The sequence below is a fragment of the Rhagoletis zephyria genome, unplaced genomic scaffold, assembly GCF_001687245.7.
Source record: "Rhagoletis zephyria isolate East Lansing unplaced genomic scaffold, Rhagoletis_zephyria_1.1 Rzeph_scaffold_00088, whole genome shotgun sequence".
NCBI lineage: Eukaryota > Metazoa > Arthropoda > Insecta > Diptera > Tephritidae > Rhagoletis > Rhagoletis zephyria.
In genome coordinates, this window is record NW_016157172.1 from 201,196 (window position 1) to 222,148 (window position 20,953).

Genomic DNA, 20,953 nt, shown 5'->3' on the forward strand with positions numbered 1-20,953 from the left:
AAGTCTACTGAGAAAATCGTCAAAATCTATGCTGTATAAGCTTTATCTCCTATAGCACTGATTGTTAAGATACCAGTTTATGCCATATATCTCCTTTATGTACGAAACTAAACCTAATAAATTGTGTTACCGGTTTACATACCGATCACATAGCGGTGAAAATCACTTAGATTGGTGCCATATAAAGTATATCGACAGACGGACAGACGGACATGGCTAAATCAACTCAGCTCGACGTTCTGATCATATAAGTATACATTTTCATGGGTCTATCTCTTTTTGTTCTGGTACTTACAAACATCGGACCAAAGTTATGATACCATTTCATGCTCATGAAAGGTATAAAAATCGACTTAAGTGCATATACCGAAGCGCTAAAGAGCCTAAATATACTGCACAAACTGTTGTTCAAACGCCTTTTTTTCATTTCCTCTATATATGGGTCAAAGATCTATCAATAGGTTTGTATAGTAGCTTCTCCAGTAAAAGATTGCAGCGAGAGCGTAAAAGCAAATTAGAGCGTAAAATTGAGAGAAGGTAAAACTAGAAGTAAAAGTTATTGAACACAAAACTAGTAAAAACTTGCAAGGGAACAGTTGTTGCACTGTTTTGACATTCCGCTGTAAGCATTTTACTATTTATAAATCAGTTTTAAACTCTTTGCTTCACACACAAGCACTTAAATAGTCCAGTACATCATTAACATTTTGATTTCCACTCATTTTACTTTTATTTACGCTTAACCAATTCAACAAATGGCAGCTTTTGACATTCATTCTTCTTCTTCTTCTGCTAGCTAAACTCTGCTAGTAAAAATTTCACTAGAAAGAATTTGCAGCTCTCCCGTGTTATTACGCTCTCGATTCAGGGGTCTCTTGCAAATTTTTTGGGTTATTATACACTTTTCCAGTCAAAATTTGCAGGTTCTAGTACAAATTAGTACTGACTATTTGTTACTATACAGACCTAATGATTATTGAACGTGTGGCATATTTCGTGATATCAATTGCATGCATTTCGAACAAATTAGATGTGCTATCACATTAAGATAAGATTTCCAGGCTTCATCTATTGGACTTTAAACTTCTCGGCACAAAAACATGTAAATACTGACGCGATAAATATTGACCATGTAGCACTCCCGCGCGATCCATCTCTATTTTGGACTCCATCAATATGAATCACGATCCAAAAATCACAATAAATATTGAACGCATGACAGGCGCCCCACACTGTGATAAATTAACGAGTAGACTGCCCAGCTATAATTTTCTTCGATAATTGGTTTGCTATTTTTGCTGAGCGTTGTGTTGCCTGATCAACGCAACTGTTTCTAGTAGTGTTGCCACCGCTACACACAACCACAGTTCAATTTATCCTAGGAATCCAGCTTTTTTAGTCGGACTTTATACACGGTAAACTTACGAAAAGTTACCAAAATAAAAAAAGATGCCAAGTTACCAAGCACTCAAAAAGTTACCTATTTTGGTCACAAGTGACCAAATGTGGCAACCGTGATCTTGTATTCTATCATTCTTGATTTGCAATAAGTTCTTAAATGTTGTTGTCTGTAGAAATACTGTTGGTAAGCAACTTCACAGGCGTATTCTTAGGCGAAGTCGAATCTCTATAACGGCGTTTCCACGACAGCCAAATCACGTGGTTCGCTCTCTCAATTATGAACGGCGAATCAACCTGTTTACACTACACATTCGTGATTCCCTTTGCATCTCTGCTTCTTGTTCTTTGCTTTTGCTTAAAGTTTAATGTGCTGTTTATTGTACGGTGGAAAACAAATTTGCGGTGGTTAAATAGCTAAATCAATAGTTTTAACGAGTTTGTGCTGGTGGGGATGTGTGTGGTCTATATGTTTTGACAGCCGTTATCGATAAAAATTAGAGAAGACAACGATTTGTTCTTGATTCGCATGTTGATTGGATCTGAATCACCTACGAACAGTGTTGCCACTTTGGAAATTATTACCAAAGTTGGTAGAAAAAATTTGGGTTTGTAAAAAAGTAAATTTTTTCTCATTTTGGTAGATTTTTGTTAAATTATTTTGTTTGAAAAACAAATAAAAGTTTAGTTCCCGTTTTATTTGTCTTAAAGCATAAACAGACGGCAGTGTTGATCTGGATCAACTCGGGAATCAACTGCAGTTGATCCGGATTAAGTCCGCGTTAATCCAGATCAACGCTGCGACTGTTTAAGCTTTAAGTTAGCTTTATGTATATTATAAATTGTTTTCCAAAAGTGTTTTCTACGTTATTGCATTAATTTTCAAACGGATTGATGCACACTTTTTATATACATGCATCTTCTTCTTCTTATTTGGCGCTGTAACCGCCTAAGCGATTTTGACCGAGTTCAACAAAGCACGCCAGTCGTTTCTTTTCTGCCAAGTGAAGCCAAGTCCCTCTCCACTTGGTCTTTCAATCGCAGTGGGGGCCTCCCTCTTCCTCTGGTAACACCAACTTGAATACTTTCAGAGCTGTAGCGTCGGTGTCCATTCGAACGACATTGCCAAGCCAGCGGAGCAGCTGTATTTTACCATACATACATATCGATAAAAGGTGAACAAATCGTGCTCCATTCAAAACTCATTTTACAGGAATCCTGAGCAGCTTTTGATTCCCTGAATATTTTAAATGATTATATAAATAGAAAGAAAAAATGGACAGGCATGTACATACACACCATGATTGTTCACAAAAAAAATTAAAAAATCAACGCCAGTTTTTATAAATGGCAATTATTAAATGAACAAAAAAAAACACAAAAGTCCGGCGACGATAAAACTGCATACCCAAAATTGTTGTAAAAATTCAGAGTAAAAAGTTCGAAATTTAGGCGATTTTTTTTTAAATTTTTATGAATGTTGAATAAAGCTTGAATCCTTGATTTGTATGGATTTGGTTAATAACAAAATATTCTTATACGAAAGAAAGAAAAAAATTTTACTTGAAGAACATTACCAAATATTAGAAAAATACCAATGAGTCAATGCATTTGTCCATAATAACTCCAGTTGAAGTTTTTTCAAATGATGATGCTTCGTTGTTGCCTTAAGTTTCATCACTTTCGCTTTCGGTTGAAAAAAACCGAGAAGATGCCATTAATATGATCTCAAATTTAAATACAAAGTTCATTAATAAACAATTTTAATTTTTATAGCAATAACTAAAAAATGGAACAAAACTATAACTTTTGTTAAAAGAACTAAAAAAGTTATTGGTAGATATTTTCCAGATTTGGTAGATTTTTTTTCAAGTGGATGGTAAATATTTATTTTCGGAAGTGGTAACCCTGCCTACGAATGAAGTGATTCGCCCTCAAAATTTTGTATGGCGAATTACGTGATTCGGGTCGTAATCAGGGTTGCCACTGACTAAAAAAAATATTTACCAGCCACTTGAAAAAAATTTACCAAATCTGGAAAATATCTGCCAATAACTTTTTTTTAGCTATTTTAATAAAAACTATAGTTTTGTTCTATGTATTTCCATGGAAATTCAAATTTTTTATTCAGGAACTTTTTATTTAACCATTGATATGGTATTTCAGATCATATTAATGACATCTTCTCGGTTTCCTTCAAGCAAAAGCGAAAGTGACGAAACAAAGGCAACAACGAAATTTCATCATTTGGAAAAAACTTAAACTGGATTTATTATGGACAAATACAGTGACAAAAAAACCCTTGGTGATTTTTTTTATACTCACAATGTTGTTCAAGTAATTTTATGTTGCTATTTTTGTTTATACAGGAATATTGTTTGCGATTTAACCAAACCCATAAAAATCAAGGATTCAAGCTATATACAACAATTAGAAAAATTACAAAAATTTTCGTCTAAATTTCGACTTTTTTCATCTGAATTTTTCGGTATGCAGTTTTATAGTCGATGGAAGTTTAGTATAACAAACTATGTAGAAAGAAATTTATAATATAAAGATAACTACGAGAAATAAAGCAAGAACGAAAAGTTTTATTTGTTTTTCAAACAAAATACTTTAACAAAAAATCTACCAAAATGGACAAAAATTTACCTTTTTACCTACCCAAATTTGTTCTACCAAAGTGGCAACCCTGGCCGTAATTGGGGCGCCAACATATATGTAATAATTCTATATTGCTAGTACAATATGATCGCAATGAGTTTTCCATTCGAAATCAAGGAAAGACAGCCTCCCAGTAGAACTAGGGATCATCGTTTGAGTAATCCGGGAGTATTCCCTTGAGAGTGCGGCATTAATCCCTATACTTCTGTGTATAAGCATGCTATTTTGTATACTCGCTTTTTACATTGCTTGTCCTATGAGGGCGAGTAATGAAAAAAGTCTATTTCACCTCCCAAACGAACAATGAGGGAGTTTTTGTTAATAATTTCACATTTCTCCCAGCCGAGTAATGAGGGAGTTTTGGAGAATGTTCGCGCAAATCTCCCAAATGAGTAATGAGGGAGTTTTTGTTAAAAATCTTCTTTTCCTCTTAAGCGAACAATGAGGGAGCTTTGGAGAATCATCCCTAAAGCCTCCCAAATCAGTAATGAGGGAGGTTTTGTTAAAAATCTCATTTTACTCCCAAGCGAGCAATGGGGGAATTTTGGAGAATCAACCCTCAAGCCTCCTTTATAAGCAGTTGAAGAGTAATCATAAAAACCTCATAATGGAGCAATAAGATATTCATTTAATAAGCAACAAATTCCGAAGAGTTACGATTACAACGCCTTTTTGTTTAATTAATTTAATTATTTTTTTTTTTAATTGCATGTAACATATCATTTACATTTTAATTGTAGACTTTTTTTGATCAAGAGTATATAAAATGTGTACGTTCTCTAACAGTAATATTGAACAACATATAAAACATATTTTTGAATATTAATAACGATAATAATAATATAAAAAGTGTCATAAGTTGTTTTTACGAAATCCTACTTTAATTTAATAGGCGCGAATTTCTCTAATTGCACAAAACGATAAATTAAGCGAGTTTCCATAAATGGATCCCTCGAATTATTCAACCAAAAGTTATTTGAATATTTTAGGTCAATTAACCTGTGGCTATCGTATTAAGTGGTTAGCATACCTTTTGAATTTCTGAATGTATTTACACACTGTCCTGACAGCAAAGATGTATTTTCGTAATCTGTAAAAAAGATAAATTTAGAAAATAATAACTAAGAACATATAATCTTACCGATTGTGCTGAAGTGAAATTCTCGTTGACTTTCCATTTTAGTTTTTGTTTTATTATTGAATAATTAATTATTGCTGTTTAATGATTTTTTAGTGACAATGGTGCAGTATTGGAACAAAGTGAAGGTAATTTTCTTCAGTTATAGGAAAAAGTTTACAATATATATTTTCCATTTCAAATGTCTTTTCTGTTTTATCTAAGGTGCTGGCTTTCACTATGCCAAAAGCACTTTTCGAATCTACAGGATACTCAAAAGAGCTTTTCGTGTCATTATATAATTTTCCTCTCACAATTTGCTGTCCACTTTCTTCAATAAATCCAGAAATTTAAAAAAAAGTGAATTCTTTTGTGAGGCAGTAGCAATCAGGCGATCTATTACTTAGAAAAAAAGACCCACACTGGTACTTGGTATACACACTGCCAGATTTTTTTCCTAACAGACAATTTACTGTTTTCCTTTTGGGAATTAAACTTCTTTCAGTTATGCGGTTATTCAGCTGTTGGGATATTTTGCTCGATTTTCGGCAATCTTTTCTCAAAGTTTGAAGGTAGCTCTCAAATTTATACGAAGAAAAATGTTCGACATTGCCAAATTCATGTACGCATTGCGACAACTAACTCTATCTTCTCCGTATAACTTTGCAAAATCTTCAATATAAGCCTCTAAGAGCTGTTGCACACAGTTTAGGTTACTCTGGCACATTTTAGGGCAAGAAATAAATCGATATGCCGACATCAAGAGCAGAAAATGGTTGTAAAGCTCTTGGTCAATCAAATTTTTCAAAATTACAAAACCAGTATAAAGCGCGACTTGCCGAAATCCTGTAGCCTTCCAGCGAGGCAATTCTTCAAAAGATCTGCACTTGCGTCTAAATTCTTTTGGTGTGGACTGACAAATAATTTTGATCCTTTCATTTAGAACCACTTTGTCGATTTTTTGTGATTTTTTGTGATATTTTCCTTGCCAAATTAGTGTTAATTTTTTTTTTTAATAACTCCCAAATCAAATAAATGCATAACATCTAGAGGAAATTGTGTTATCATTTTTACACCACATTTTTCGAGTGGATGCGCAGTACTCAAGAATTTTGTTAAATGAAAATTTGGTGATGTTCGATCAGCGAAACTTTTGTCTGATCTTTTTTCACCAGCTGTTAAACTGAATGCCAGCCGTTTATTTTTTCGAACTGCTTCCTGCTGACATTTCGAACAACCAACTGCGCATGAATGGCCAACGGTACCAGTTAAAAAAGCTCTGGCTGGCGCATCGCAGACAATTAGCCTGATCTCCAGCTTAAACATCCTTTTAGATACTACGGGAGTACTCTTTTATCCATCGCTTGGGGAGATCTCCCCTTTTGCTCCACAATGAGTAGCATTGGAGTACAGAACAGAGAAATCTCTCCTATTGCTCCAAAATGATGTCAAAGGGAGTACTCTTCTGTCCATCCCATGAGGAGATCTCACTTCAAGTTCAACCTGGGACTAATATGGGAGTACACAACGGAGAATTCTTTTCTATTGCTCCAGAATCATGTAAACGGGAGTACTCTTTTATTCATCGCTTGGGTAGATCTCCCCTTTTGCTCCACAATGAGTAGCATTAGAGTACAGAACAGAAAAATCTCTCCTATTGCTCCAAAATCATGTAAAAGGGAGTACTCTTCTGTTCATCCCTTCAGGTGATCTCACTTCAAGTTCAACTGGGAACTGGGTATTTGTAAACTACATAGAACTACATAGAATGAAGTGCCATATCATAACAGGGCCGGTTCAGGGAATTCAACAAACAAACACAAATTTGACGGTCTCATGCAAGGTGTATTAAACAAGGTGGTGTTGGGGCGACAGCTGAGTTTTTCGCCGTGGAGGTCATTATGTCAAAATGATGTGTTTGTTGTAACTCATACCAATGACAGTATGGACATCAGCGTATAATTTGTTAGTGTAATTTTTACTTATATACGGCCAACACCACCTTGTTAAATACGCCTTGGTCTCATGTTTCCTTCACGCTGAAATGTATATCGAGCCCTAGCCGCGAAAATGAAGTAAGACAACTTTTTTCAGAATTTAATTTTGACGCATAAATGCCTCTTAGAGCAGCTGCATCAAAAAGTAATTTAAAAAAAATATATATATACCTACATTATTTTAGCGGTTAGGGCTCGGTATGACGAATTTCTCCGATGCTCCTCGTTATTTGGAAATCTGAAAATTTGGAAGATAGAAGATATTCTCCTAACAAAGACATTTACACATAAAGCGATGTGGTATTTTATATTTTGGCCGAATCCAATAAAGCACGTTATTCGATTCCCTTCTATGCTGATTGACGCCAATTGGAAATGCCAGCTGATGCCAAGTCCTTCTCTAACTGGTATTTTTATTCTCTGCCACCACCAATGGCCACATATTTCTCATAGATTTACAAATTTTTTTGTTGTTAATTTTATATAAGAGTTGTTTTTAAATAAAAATTTGTGAAACCGCTCCTGAATTTTGAAAAGTAAAATTGTCATTCTGAGTACATTCTCTTATCGGATCTCTCTTTCTTTTTTCAATATTTCGGCACTCTGATGTTGGGGAATGTACTCTGAATGTACTAGCAGTATAGAAGTATTACATATATGGGCGCCAATCACGAATGAGAGAGCGAATTACGAATGGGAGAGCGAATCACTTGGCGTGGAAACATCCCAGTAGCGAAAATGGTCACTGGTGGCATCGTCACTAGTGAGGATTTGATGACATCGTCGCTCTTGCTGTGAATCCTAAGCGACATATAGCTGACAATGACACTGGTGACAATGTCATGCAGATGTACTCCTATCTAAGACTTATAACAGGCAATGTCTTTCAGCGGTCACTTATAAAAATTTCATTGCAGGACAGTGTCGCTTGAATATCGTCAACGACTCAATTACCATTTGTATGAAAAAGTCATGAACGACTTCCATATAAACGGAGCCCAAAGTCATTGAAGACTTGATATGGCCGTACAAGACACTTAAGTGACTAATTCATGACATGCGATCGTTTAAAGCAATGCTGGGCGCACCAACACAGTCTCATTTTGTCGTGGTATTAGTGCGTCGCGCTCAGTTATGGTTGCCAAATTTTTCATATATCTACTAAAAGTGGTGTTTTCCGTGCATGGGTTTTTTGGCCAATTTGGCTTATACCTATAGTGAAATAATTAATCTTGGAAGTTTTTGGTAACTAATCCCTGTAGGGAAAACACGAACTAGTGAACCAGATTTCTAGTTCAGTACTAGTTCCTTATTGCCAAAAACGAACCAGTCCGATAGTAACTAGTTCCGCACCAGACCAAACGCAGTGAAATGTGGTTCTTTCACTAAACTATTTTATTTTAAATTTTAAAAGCAGGGAAGGTAATCATTATGAGTAAAATAATTTAAATCAGCATTTTATCATTATTTTATGAACTATTATTTTATTTTTTCGCTCAAACGAAAATAATTATTATTTGATTTTTATTTTTNACTATATTTTTTTCAATCACGTTCACGCACGCTAACGACGCCTATTTTTTCAATCACGCACGCTTTCTCACGGACATTTTTTTTTCAAATTGAAACTTTATATATATAAACAGCATTTCATATAAATACGCTTTTGTCACACAAGTATTATAACAAAAGCTTGGCCAAATGCTTAGCAAGGGCTGAGAAGGCACTATTATTATTTTAACAAATTTCAGATGTATTTATTTATCTAATACGAGTATAGAAAAGAATTGGTATCAATATTGATTTTTCCAGACTTCTGCCTGACGCAGAAAAACTCTTTCACTAGTTGCTGAGCTAGCTGGTATGTTTAAATTTGCCCNTTTACAAATAATGATAATTTATAAAATTGAAAAGGCCATACAGACGCAACCTACTNATTTTTAGCTTTCTCCCAAAATTTTAAAACATCGTCACAACTTTTTTTTCCGAATTTTTCAAATAAATCTGTATTTCCGTATTAATGTTTTCAAAAACTGTTTCTGAAGGTTCATTTATTATATCTTTAAATTTGTCAAAAGTTGCACGGCCTTTTGCCCTTTTCAAGGTAGAAGGAATGTCATCATGCAGAATTTGGAAATCGTGCTGAGGGCGANAGTCTTATTCCTGGAGGACAATTGAGAAAGGCAATGCAGTTGTAGAAAAAGAGGCATTTCAAAAAAAAGTGTCAAAATAATTACCACTTTCTCACTAAATTTATTTANAGCAGATAAAAACTGTAAAACGGAGGATTTAAAAATTTAAATCCGCGCCCAAATTTACAGACCACATCTTGAAATAGGCTAGAAATTCTAACAATTTTTCCAATAAATTTGAATTTACTCTAGATAGTTTATGAAGCTCATTTCTTTCTATTAATAATTGTTGAACTGCTTGCCGCATTTCGTGAATGCTGAACAACATTATAAATAACAAGAAATTCATGTTTATATGGAAAAAAAAGTGCNCAAAAAGACAAACTAATTTTTTTTTATGCAATCCAGGACAGCTTCCTTAATACAGTCAGTCAATAAAGTTTAAGTACAACGAATTTTTTACAATNGTTTTACTAGAATTTTATAAGCTTGTTGCATACCCAAAAAGTTTCTAAGAATTCTGGTTAAGAAGCTCGAAATTTAGATAAAAAATTTTGCAATTTTTCTAAGTTCTGTATAAAGTTCGAAAGTGTGAATTATATAGGTTTTGTTAAAGCATGAACCATATTTTTACAAAAAATATAAAAAAAAAGTTATAGCTTGAAAAGCATTGTAAATATTAGAAAAATTTATCCATTTTTGACCGCCACTGTACATACATATGTGAAAATTACGTGNCACTATTTTTTAAATATATTAGTTTTCGGTAATTTTTTATAAAAATATGGGCAACTCTACAACAAAATCCACAAAAATCAGAGTTCCAAACCTTGTGCAAGCTTTAAGAAAATTCTGCAAAATTTCATTAAAATAATTCACTTTCTATTTANCACTCACGCACGCAAAAATTTCAGTCACGCACGATCACAGATCTTACGTGATTTTTCACTGAAAGCCGCTCACGCGTGAAAAAGCGTGACACGACGTGTAACGTAGAAAATCACGTATTTTGCCCATCTCTAGTTTGAATCGTAGCAAACGCACGCAAACATCAATCTACGAACAACACACACTTTTTTGTAAACTTCGTACACAAAATGTGGCCAGAGTGTGCTAAAATTACAACAAAGAACAACCTACAGCCAAGCGTGACATTTCCTTGATGAAATCTGCTAGCAGAATTAGGAAGTAACTTTAAATCACAAAAAAAAAAAAANGGAAAAAAGTTGATTTTGCAGTTTTTCAGTCCATTCAATTTTAGTATAATGAAGTGCAAGTATGAGGAAGCTAGGACTTACCGAACAACAAAAAAAAATTNTTTGCATACGTATACGAACTGCGGCGCTGGCGTTGCTCGCGAGCAAAAATTGCCTACCTATGCTCTAAAGCAGGCATGGGCAGAGAACGAGCACACGCTCAAAGAGCGTAATCATCGNGAACAACAAAAAAAAATTGCTTAATATCAATGGTAAGTCTTTGCAAACTTGCACTGCGTACTTAATTTTTTTCCAAAGAGTGTAAATTGCAATATTTGGATGGAAATTTGCATAGTTTTCTTTAATTTTGCAAAGGTTTGGAACTCTGATTTTTGGGGTTTTGGTGTAGAATTAACCATATTTTTATAAAAAATTAGGGAAAAATAAATTATTTAAAAAATAGTTGCCGGTATTGTAAAAANTCTTTTTGCTAACGCTTGTTTGGCCCAGTAAGAACCCTATCTGTTAACTTATGCGTTATATGCACCTAGTACTACAAATAATTTGTGTGAGAAATTCAAAAACTTTCCATCATTTTACATAGGGCTCTTGGAGAAATCTAACGCATAATCGTTTCACGTGTGAGCAGTTTTCTCTTTCTTNGACATTTGTGATTGTATTGTCCTTCCTTCAACCGATCCTATTTAATATAGAAGGGAAATGTTTCGACAAGCCTGATTAGAAATGTAGATCTAATGTGACGAATTTATAACAGGTTGGTATAAAAAATGGATGCANTAGTTGCCTCTTTTCAATCAAATATTATTATGCGATTAATAACGTGTTATATAACGCNTATAAAAAATGGATGCAGATCGAACTAGATCTCATCTGTCGAAACAGGAACTGGTTTGGAACTAAAGAAAAGGGGATGCAGAACGAACTAGATCTCATCTGTCGGATTTGGAACTGGTTCGGAACTATAGAAAAAGGGATGCAAAACGAACTAGATCTTATCTGTCGAATTTNGGGAGAATGCGTTAGGCCGTTCTTGCTGGGTGTGGTAGTGCCCACCTCTGCTCTAAAGTTAAGCGTACGCGGTAGAGAAATCTCTCTAGAATTTTACGGAAAGAAAAATCTCCTCTCCCAATTAAGTTTACACGGTAGAGCAGTGGTCGGCGCTTCATACCACAATTGTGGAAGATCAACTCACACGTATTCTTACGCTCTATCGTTTAGTCGTTGGCTAGAGAGCAACGAATCAACATCGTGTTTGGATGTTGCGTTTTGTTTCTTGTATGCAAAAATGCCTTGCGAGAAATATTACATGCTTGAAAATGCTTTTGGTGACATAGGGATTGCATGTCACCAAAAGCTATAAGTCATTTAAAAAATAAAGAATATGCTATTCAAAGATATTTTGATTCTTTTCATAAGGAAACATTTTGATGAAGAAGTACAACGACATTTTAATGAAAAAAGTGAATTTTTTTCAAAGTATTAAAGAGTGGTTGTTAAAGGGAATATGTATGCGATTAAAAGACATTTTTAATCATTTCATAATGATATGGAAAATTTTGATAAACATGAGTTTCACTTTTTTTAATTAAATTTTCAATATTTGACGTGGGTGGATCCAAATGAATTTTGATATTTTTTATTTAAGTTTTACTTCAACATTTTCATAACTCAAACTAAAAACTCGAAAAAAAACAGTTTTAACGTATTGAATTTACATATACTCCCAAGGGAAAAATTAATACATATTCAACTTTATCATTTGTTTCCGTGAGTTTACTATGCACTGATGAACATTTTTAGGGTAAATTTTTTTTCGGGCGAAACTCAGGATAAGGCTGATTTTCTTCTACTGGTAATCGTTACAGCTATGAAATTTTTACACATCATAAGAAAGAGCTAATGTTATGGATTATGATACTTTTATAGTAAATGAGCGATGCACATATATGTACATATNACTGATGAACATTTTTAGGGTAAATTTTTTTTCGGGCGAAACTCAGGATAAGGCTGATTTTCTTCTACTGGTAATCGTTACAGCTATGAAATTTTTACACATCATAAGAAAGAGCTAATGTTATGGATTATGATACTTTTATAGTAAATGAGCGATGCACATATATGTACATATGTATGTGTTGAATATATGTATTTATATGTTTTTATTAAATACCGATAAGTTAAAAATATTTTCACTTCTCGTAATTTCCTACTGGGTTGCTCATGCGAAGCAATTCTCTTGTTCTCACCAACACAGTCACAGTTTAACTTTTGCCGACCACTGCGGTAGAGCAACTCTAGGAGAAATTCACTCTAGCTAGAGACAAAATAGAGAAATCTCAACTTTTCTCTATCACGTGCTCTACAAGCTGTGTGCACGGTATACAATAGTTATGTACCTCTCGCCAAGAGTTAGTTTTCTATCTCGAATTGTTGTGAACGCTTGTTGTATGTATATACATACTTATATATTTATATCAAAACCACGATATAGAAAATATAGTTGGCGCCATCAGCGGATCGCTAACCCTTCGTCGATTTCACAGCATTCACCTATTTGTTGACGTCATAAAATATATTTTCGCAATATGGACAAGAATTAAATTTTTAAATTATACTTATTTGCCGAAAAATTTTTTACCTAAAAGCAGAAAAATGTACCTAAAAATTAAACATGACAACCTCTCTCTTCGGTACTATGTGTACTTTTAGACTCGCATCAAACAGTCTTTAATATTTAACTAAATTTCCCTTGAAAGGAGTTTCTCCGAGCAGTTTTAGCCAAGCCAAACTACTATAAATGTATATCGTCGTTTAAAGTACAAAACCGTGTATCGTCATTCTGCAAAACCGCGTAACTGACATTGGCTGCCAAAAATTGGATTTGCTCACTCAAGCTCTTGGCTCGATCCTTATCCATTCGTCCTGAAATATACCAGCCAGAAATGCGATTGCTTTATAAAAAAGATAACCATTTTGAAATATGAGTGTTTTTACTCTCTAGAAAATAATTTCTATAACTTCACATACGCGGTTTTGCATTTTGCTGATACGCGTTTTTGCATTTTGTTGGTACGCGGTTTTGCACTTTAAACGACGATATGTAGGTAGTCACCAAGTTGAGCAAGTGGCCTGGCACTCTGGAAAAAGATAAGAAATATGTGCTAAAAAAATGCAACACAAAATTAAAAATGTGCATGAATGAGGCATGGATTTTCATGCACTAAAAAATAAGAAATATGTGCTTAAAAATATGCATGAAAAACCAAAAAAAAGTGCTTTATAAACTAAAAAAATACAGTAAAAACATTATATAAGCCTTCAGTTGATTCATTCGTTTATTGAAGTTTTTAAAGATAAATAAAGTTAGGTACAAAACATATTTCATTCAATTTCGCTTTTAGCAAATACGAACATTTCAATACACGGATGTATATATGGGCCATTCCATTGTGACTAGTGGGACATTTTACAGAGAACGTATATTTATAGAGAAGGTCCAAGAACTGTGAATGCCACATTTTTCGAGCCAACTGAACAAGCGAAGCGCATTTTAAGAGCGACAAATATTTGGAATACTTAACAGCGAAAGCAAAATACAAAGCAGAAAAGAAGAATGTTAACAGAGCTAAATCTCACGAGAGCGTTTGGAATGTTAATTAAATATGAATATTGATGATTCTTGTGATATTTTGGGAAAATTTTCAAATAGAAAACCCAAGTAAAAAAAATTAAATTTTTTTTCAATGATTTGTACAAGTAACATGAAATTAAATCGAAAATAGTATATAACATTTTCCGATTTTTTCGATATTTTATTTATAATTGCAAATAGAAAAGTCCCATGAGTGTGTTTTTTGTGAAAATATTTTTTGATAAAAAAATCCTTTCTCCCGGTGATTTCTACAAATACCGTGAACATAAATCGAAAATGTTATATAGCACTTTTCGATTTTTGTAATATTTTGTTAGATTTTCAATTATAAATCTTTATTGGTATTCGATTTTTTTTGTAAATAGAGTTTTTAAGGGGAAAAAATAGTTTCTTCTCGGTGATTTTTACACACAACGTTAAAATAAATCGAAAATATTATATAACATTTTCCAATTTTTGTGTTATTTTCAAGTAAAAAACTGTATTGGTATTGGATTAAAAAAAAAACTTTGAAAATAATTATTTTCCATTTTTTTTTGTAGAGATCTCACAAAACTAAGTCGAAAGTCTGTATGAATTTTTTCCATATTTTCGATATTTATGGAAATAATTCAGTTTTTGATTGTTTTCGACTTGGAAACTTTGTTTAAAAATATTAAAAATCAGAAAACGTCGGATTTTCCCAGCAATTAGTAAAAATCTCGCTAATCTAAGCTGAAACTATTTGAGAAATTTTTCAATATTTATGGAAATAATGCAGTTTTCATATCTTTTCTAGTACAAGAAGTTGCCATTGGATGCGTGGCAGNTATATAATACAACACATATATATGTAAAGTAAACAAGCCCCCCGCTTCATCCCTTTTTCGATAGTTCCGAACTGATTCTAANTGAAACTATTTGAGAAATTTTTCAATATTTATGGAAATAATGCAGTTTTCATATCTTTTCTAGTACAAGAAGTTGCCATTGGATGCGTGGCAGCTTCGCTACTTATGTACATATTTGTCCCCCACATTGTCATTTACATATCTAATTAATTAATAANAGATCTAGTTCGTTCTGCATCCCTTTTTCTATAATTCCGAACTATTTCTAAATTCGTCACTTTAGATGTAGATTTCTAGTGAAAAAAACTTAAAAAAATAGGTTTTTAAAAGTGGCAATTTTCGCCGATTTTGGACTGGTGGGGATCTAGTTCCTATCGGTCTAGTTCGTTTTTGGCGATAAAGACCTAGTACGGAACTAGAAATTTGATTCACTAGNAAATATTTGTAAACTGCATTTCATTGATATTACCTATTTCTGCTACCAAATTTTTCATGCANTCACTAGTCCCCGGTTTCCCTACAGGGTAGTTATTGTTGTATGTATGCAGAGATGTTTATATTAGGGCTGTGCGATTAATTGATCATTCAAAATTTTAATTAATCGTAAAGTAAATAATTCAATTATTCGATTAATCGGAAATTATGATTACTCAAAAGTACAGTTACTCGAGTAATCAAGATTTTGGTTAACCAAAAACAAAAATATTTGAGTAATTTGCTTTATGATTAATCAACATTATGAATAAAATGAGTAATCAACATTTCAAAGTACTCTNATATGCATTTATAAATGTACATAGGTATATACATATATACGATTGTTCTGCTTTCGCTTTCCCCGCGCCGCTTCCTTCCACACAAATTATTCAATTTCTGCGAATCTGCACCAGATTGGCACGTGCGCGNATGTTTTCAAAAATTAAAATGAAATACATACATACATACATATATTTTTCATATACAGAATATAAAAAAGAAAATAAGCATTTTCCAAAGCAACCTCTTTTAACGAGCAAAATTAATTTTTTTTGAGTAATCATATTTCAAGTNTTTTAAAAAAGTCAAGGTATTTTCCTGCAGAAAACGTACACTTTTATTTAATGTTTATTAAACTTACACCTTAAAATACTAGTTAGTGGTTGAAATATTGGAAAGGAACAGAGAAATAGNTGCTCGAGTAATCGAATAATCGCACAGCCCTAGTTTATATGCATGTAAATATGGCGACCTGTGTTGCCGTTTAAGCCCTTTGGTGGCTAAATTTAGCTACCACATACTTTTTTTGGCCACATAAATTTGAAATTGCCCCTAGCCCTTTTTTTAGCCCTTCGGAGAATTTACTTATACTTGGCATGAGTTGTATATGCTTAATTTGATCTACTGTTTTTCATTTATGTAAGAGATGAATTTTTAAACTAAGAAGGACTGATATATATGGATTGTATGTTCCTAACGTTTTTATACATACATACTGTAAAAGTGTTAAGGCTGTTAACTTATCTATTAACGATTTAACTATAGATAAGTGTAGGGCCCTTAATATGCTTAATTTGTTAAATGGTTCATCAAGTCGATTGACTGTGTATGTTCTTGTGGTGTGATTGTTGCAGCTGCTGGTGTCGTGAGTGGTGAAATTAGCTCGATTTTTTAAGTAAAAAGTATTTTGGCGGAAATTTCTTGCACTATATGAGTCAAAGCCGTGTTTGTGGAAGATTAAGTTCACGATATTGCAATTGTGAATTTAAAAAAAAACAATGTTTAACAAAATGGTAGAAAAATTATGAAATTTCGACTCTAATCATTTCGATCTTTCCTCGACCTCATTTGTAAAGAAATAAATAATGTACCAGCATGCTGGTAAGTTATATGCTTCGAGCCTGATGGTACAATCACTTGATGGAGCCAGCAAGCTGGTGTCGTATATTTCCCCTTTTATACAAAAAGGTTTTTTGTTGGATAAAATATTTGCTTTTTTTTGGAGTTCATTGTTTTTCTATACCATTACTTATTGAAAATGTTTGCGTGTATACTTATATATGTATATGTAATTAAAAAAATTTAGCTACCATTTTTAGCCACAACGACTTTTTTAGCCCTTTTTTTAAAGGAATTTAGCTACCACTAAAAAGATTCGCGGCAACATTGATGGCGACCTCCATGGTCACAAATACAAATATGCGCCAGCTGAGATTCGAACCGGGGTGCTCAATTTTGTTAGGCGAATACTCTCTCTGTGTGCCAGAGCACACATGAAATTTCATTGACTAAGTGCGTACATAGCATTAAATCGTTAATAGTACCCGTTAGAGATGAGTTGGGGACTAATTTATCTCCAATTATACCCATAAGGGATGAGTCGAGACTAATTGATCTCCATTAGTACCCGTATGAGACTAGTTGGGACTAATTAATGCCCAATTGTACCCGATTGCGAGTAATCTCGGAATACGCTCTTTAGAGATTAGTCGCACAATTTTTTGCAGGGTAGTCAGAGAACCGAGTACAGGATCGATTTCCAGTAAAATCTGACTCGTACGGGATCGCAACTACTACTAGACTTGCTCGAGAACGTACCCTGCAAAAAATGGGACTAATCCGGGATGACTCCGGGAGCAATCGCTAAGGAGCATGCGACTAATACCACTTTTGATCTTTTTATATGGAATGAACTGATCGCTTTTGTTCGGGCATGTCCTATGAAGAGACTAATTGTTCACCTTTATACCCGAACGGGTATGAAAAGCGACTAGTNACTAATACCACTTTTGATCTCTTTATATGGAATGAACTGATCGCTTTTGTTCGAGCATGTCCTATGAAGAGACTAATTGTTCACCTTTATACCCGCACGAGTATAAAAAGCGACTAGTCACTTTTAAAAAATAAAAATAAAAATTTTGCGCCAGCTGAAATTCGAACCGGGGTGCTCAGTTTTGTTAGGCGAATACTCTCTCTGTGTGCCAACGCCGCACATGAAATTTCATTGACTAAGTGCGTACATATCATTAAATCGTTAATAGTACCCGTTAGAGATGAGTCGGGGACTAATTGATCTCCATTAGTACCCGTATGAGACTAGTTGGGACTAATTAATGCCCAATTGTACCCGATTGAGAGTAATCTCGGAATACTCTCTTTAAAGATTAGTCGCACAATTTTTTGCAGGGTATGTACATTTATGTGTATGTGCGTAGTATTTGGCAGTAATATGCACATACATACATACAGTGGTGGAAGAAATAATAGAAACTTTTTACTTTGACCAGTTTTGGCTATATTACTTGGTTTATTCGATGTTTAATATTTTTGTATAAAAGTCTAGCGTAATATAACACACACCATATAAGTCCACATTTCAAAGTTGGTACAAAAATTATAAAAATTCAAGAAATTTTATCAAAATCCCCCAAAAATTTCAAACATTTCAATCAGATTTTTTGAAAAATTTTGGATATACAGTTTTATAGCCCATTAAATTTTAGTAGGTAAAACTGCAAACCGCAAGACGCTAGAAAATCGCGTTGATTTTTAATAATTTATTTGTCTGGCGGTGTTGAGCATTTTCTTCCATATAAAGTATGCTCGACCATACTCAAAATTTCTTTTTATATGGAAGGAAATGCCTAGCAGAGTCAGCAAAAAAAAATATCAAAAATCAATGCGATTTTCTAGCACCTTGAGGTTTGCACTTTTACCTCCAGAATTTAATGGGCTATGAAACTGCATACCCAAAATTTTTCAAAAAAATCTGATTAAAAAGTTTGAAATTTTTGAGGGTTTTTATTAAAATTTGTGGAATTTTTATAACTTTTGTACATACTTTGAAATATGGATTTATATAGTGTGTGTTATATATTACGCTAGACTTTTATACAAAAACATTAAACAGGGAATAAACAAAGTAATATAGCCAAAATTGTTCAAAGTAAAAAGTTTCTATTATTTCTTCCACCACTGTATATATGTATGCATGTAAAAACGTTATCAGTTAATGGAGTACGTATGTACATACATATGCATGGGGAAATGCATTTTCATTTGACTCCAAAACTATTGGGGCATATTCTTATATCAAATAAAGTCTACTCTAAGTTAAAGTTTCTCAGTCCCAAATAAGAAGAAAGTTAGTTGCATCTCTTTTTTTACAGATGCGTAATCCACTGAAAGTGATGGGAAAAAGCTGTAAGTCCCTTTTCAGACACGTCAAGTCTTGCTTTCAAGTCTGCTCGTTCGTTAGTGAAGGAGGTGGGAAGAGAGGGGAAGAGTACAGATACCTCCGTACCGTCAATTCGTCCAAGTTTTCTTGTTCTCTTTTGATCTTTTCGTTGCTTCCCATTTAAAGATCCGAGGACTTGAATTCAATAAAACTTGACGCGTGTGGAAGCAAAGAGAAAACACAAAAGAGAATGCGATAAAAATTGCTTTCAAGACTTGACGTGTCTGAAAGGGGACTAACACCCGATTTACATGATTCAAGTACTTGAAAGCAATTCTTGCTCATTCTCTTTTGTGTTTTCTATTTGCTTTTACACGTTTCAATTCTGTTGAATTCAAGTTTTTGGTTCTTTAAATGGGAAGCAACGAAAATGCCAAAAGCAAAGCAAGAAAGTTGAAACGACTTGACGGTACAGACGCATGTTTACTCGTCCCTTTTCTTCTCACCCCCTCTCTTCCACATGCGAGCAGAATTGAATTCAATACTTGAACTGTGTAAAAGCAGTCTAACTAACTTTAGTGTCGGATTTATTTTAACTATGCATATGCCCCATTATTTACATATAGGCTGAATTTCTTTATTCATTCTGAACGTTTGGAATAAACTTTTTTGTTTACTTATTCTTTAGAACGTTCCTGATGATATGTTAACGTATATTTCAAAAGCATTCTGTTTATTCCGGCTGTGAAATGGGATTATCCGGAATGTATACAGAAACGCAGCCATAATACGAGTATAGCATATATGTATATAGCACATATATTTCTCAATATAAATAACTTTTCGACAAAAACAACTTTGAAGTTAACACGTGCAGTGCAATCAATGCATTTGTACGTTTTTTGTCAATAGGGGTATTCTCTGAGTCTTGCAAAGGCCTTGCATGGTGCACATATTGCACGGTAAAAACCGGTTTTCGTATGGGACAGCTTTGCAAACCGTGCAATCCGTGCACCGTGCAAGGGCTTTGCAAGACTCAGAGAATACCCCTAATGTATCCATCTTTGAAGTGAATGTGTGAGAAAACTAAGGCAGCTAGAAAACTGCAGTTTGTTGCATTGAAAATAGCGTACCTATTAACTACCATTAGAATCGTTAAAAATATAAAAACCGATTTTCTTCGCTTTTAATGCCGACATAAAATCACCAAACAGTGCGCATTTGCGTTTTTTGGTCAATGTGCCCATCTTTAAAGTGAATTTGGAGAAAAACTAAGGCTGCTAGAAAACTGCGGTTCCTTGCATTTAAAATAGAGTAGCATCTACCATATGAATCGGTAAAAAAGTAAAGGGATGGAAAATTGAATTATAAAATTGTACCTAATTTACGGAAAACTTTACCTAAAAGTAGATAGATGTATCTAAAAAGTGAATATGTATTTCTATATAAGGAAAAATAGTAGCATAACAATTCCCATTGATGCCATATCACGTTCGGTACTCACATTAAACAAATTTTTAGCTATGAAAAGAATCTCTTCCCGTAGTGCGAGACAAAACCATGTTGTAGAGTCACTTTCCTCCCAGTTATTTGATTTGACGTTTTAAAAAGAAATATTTTCCGTCTATCTGGCGAAATCAACTACAGTTGCGTTACTTTGACCACCCTTCTGTATCATTTGTATGCCTCTTCACAAAGGAGGGAAGCTATTAGACCAGTTGCCCGCACCAGAAAATGCATTGAAATTTCATTAAAAATAAGAACTGATTTCCTAAGAAACTATTTGG